The sequence below is a fragment of the Schistocerca americana genome, chromosome 2, assembly GCF_021461395.2.
Source record: "Schistocerca americana isolate TAMUIC-IGC-003095 chromosome 2, iqSchAmer2.1, whole genome shotgun sequence".
NCBI classification, from domain to species: domain Eukaryota; kingdom Metazoa; phylum Arthropoda; class Insecta; order Orthoptera; family Acrididae; genus Schistocerca; species Schistocerca americana.
The window spans coordinates 627,521,156-627,523,888 of record NC_060120.1 but is presented as its reverse complement, the minus strand read 5'-3'; the positions used below and the strand labels follow the sequence as shown (position 1 = coordinate 627,523,888).

The window sequence follows — 2,733 nt, the reverse complement described above, 5'->3', positions numbered from 1 at the left end:
ATTGTCAGTATCGGAACAGAAATTTTCGTTTTAATCTGTTAAGTAGTCTGAAATCTGCCTCCTATTACTCTTGCTAAACACATAAACCTTCCTCCCTTTTTGATATTCTTATTTACTTACATATTCAGGGATGCTGCAACGGCCTTATGATCACTGATTCCCTGTTCTGTGCTTACAGAGTCGAAACGTTCGGGTCTGTTTGTTATCAGTAGGTCCAAGATGTTATCTCCATGAGTCGGTTCTCTGTTTAATCGCTCGAGGTAATTTTCGGATAGTGCATTCAGTATAATGTCACTCGATGCTCTGTCCCTACCACCCGTCCTAAACATCTGAGTGTCCCAGTCTATAACTGGTAAATTGAAATCTCCACCTAAGACTACAACATTCTGAGGAAATTTATGTGAAATGTATTCCAGATTTTCTCTCACTTGTTCTGCCACTAATGCTGCTGACTCGGGGGTCGGTAAAAGGAGCCAATTATTAACCTAGATCGGTTGTTGAGTATAACCTCCACCGATAATAATTCACAGGAACTATCCACTTCTATTTCACTGCAGGATAAACTACGGCTAACAGCGACAAACAATCCACCACCGGTTGCATGCAATCTATCCTTTCTAAAGACCGTCTGTGTCTTTGTAAAAATTTCGGCAGAATTTATCTCTTGGCTTCAGCCAGCTTTCCGTACCTATAACGATTTCAGTTTCGGTGCTTTCTATCAGCGCTTGAAGTTCCGGTACTTTACCAACGCAGCTTCGACAGTTTACAATTACAATACCGATTGCTGCTTGGTCCCCGCATGTCCTGACTTTGCCCCGCACCCGTTGAGGCTGTTGCCCTTTCTGTACTTGTCCGAGGCCATCTAACCTAAAAAACCACCCAGTCCACGCCACACAACCCCTGCTACCCGTGTAGCCGCCTGCTGTGTATAGTGCACTCCTGAACTATCTAGCACAACCCGAAACCCCTCCACCCTATGGCGCAAGTCGAGGAATCTGCAGCCCACATGGTCGGATAACCGTCTCAGCCTGTGATTCAGACCCTCCACTCGGCTCTCTGCCAAAGGTCCGCAGTCAGTCCTGTCGACGATGCTGCAGATGGTGATCTCTGCTTTCATCCCGCTAGCGGGACTGGCAGTCTTCATCGAATCAGATAGCCACCGGAAGCTAGAGAGCATTTCCTCCAATCCATAGCGACACACATCATTGGTGCCGACATGAGCGGCCACCTGCAGATGGGTGCACCCTGTACCCTTCATGGCATCTGGAAAGACCCTTTCCACATCTGGAATGACTCCCTCCCGGTATGCACACGGAGTTCACGTTGGTTTTCTTCCCCTCCCTTGCAGCCACATCACTAAGGGACCCCATTACGCTCCTGATGTTGGAGCTCCCAACTAACAGTGAGCCCACCCTCTGCGACCACCCGGATCTTGTAGAGTTAGGGCCAACCTCTGGAACAGGACAAGCAGCCATGTCCGGCCGAAGATCAGAATCAGCTGGAGACGGAGCCTGAAACTGGTTCGTTAGACAAACTGGAGAGGCCTTCCGTTCAGCTCTCCAGAATGTCTTTCGCCCCCTGCCACACCTCGATACGACCTCCTACTCTACCACGGGTGAGGGATCAGCTTCAATGTGAGCAGTATGCCGCGTAGCCAGAGCCGTAGTCCTATCGGGGGTAGCGTGGGACGAGCTGGCCGTCCCCGACAAACCCCCGTCCGGACCCCCACAGTGATGCCCATTGGCAAAGCCTCAAGCTGTGTGACCGAAGCCAACACTGCCCGAAGCTGGGAGCGAAGGGATGCCAACTCAGCCCGCATCCGAACACAGCAGTCACAGTCCCTATCCATGCTAAATACTGTTGTGCAAAGAACGTGTGAATTAATCTACAGAGGGCACAAACAATTCGACACAAAATTTAAACGGTTATTAAAATACAAGATTGCCTAGTAAATGTAGGCAACGGCCTTGCCGCAGTGGATACACCGGTTCCCGTGAGATCACCGAAGTTAAGCACTGTCGGGCGTGGTCGGCACTTGGATGGGTGACCATCCAGGCCGCCATGCGCTGTTGCCATTTTTCGGGGCGCACTCAGCCTCGTGATGACAATTGAGGAGCTACTCGACCGAATAGAAGCGGTTTCGGTCCAGAATACCATCTTACGACCGGGAGTGCGGTGTGCTGACCCCACGCCCCTCCTATCCGCATCCTCCACCGAGCATGACACGGCAGTCGGATGGTACCGGTAAGCCACTCGGGGCCTGAAGACGGAGTGCTCTTTATAGTAAATGCAGTAATGCTACTAGTTGCGCACTGCTGACACACTGCTCGGCGGCAGGAGGCTAACTGTACTGTCAGTAACGTACAAAGACTATTTGAAAGAAATAAACGAATGACAGACGACTACGCGACTTTATTCGTCACAGATATTAAAATGCAAATCTGCCCCTGCCAATTACGAAACTACACAATGATTTGACGGATTTAACTAAAAAGTGCGCTAAGAACACTCAAACATATTTTCAACTTGACTACTACACTTATATGAACGCTAAATAAGCCACTTGCTGCTACTTGCGCACTGCTGACACTGCTCGGCGGCAGAAGGAGACTACGCGATTTTACACTATTCAGGTACTACAACACGATGCTACAACTCTCAAACACTATAATACGCCCGAAATTTGTCAAATAAACAATGCAAGTACCCAAAAACACGCAAAGAAATTAAGAA

General features: G+C 49.2%; 1 pseudogene; it reads left to right on the top strand.

Annotated features, from left to right (window-relative positions):
• The first annotated feature begins 1,957 nt into the window (after positions 1 to 1,957).
• Positions 1,958 to 2,075, top strand: LOC124597474 (annotated as a pseudogene).
• The last annotated feature ends 658 nt before the right edge of the window (positions 2,076 to 2,733 follow it).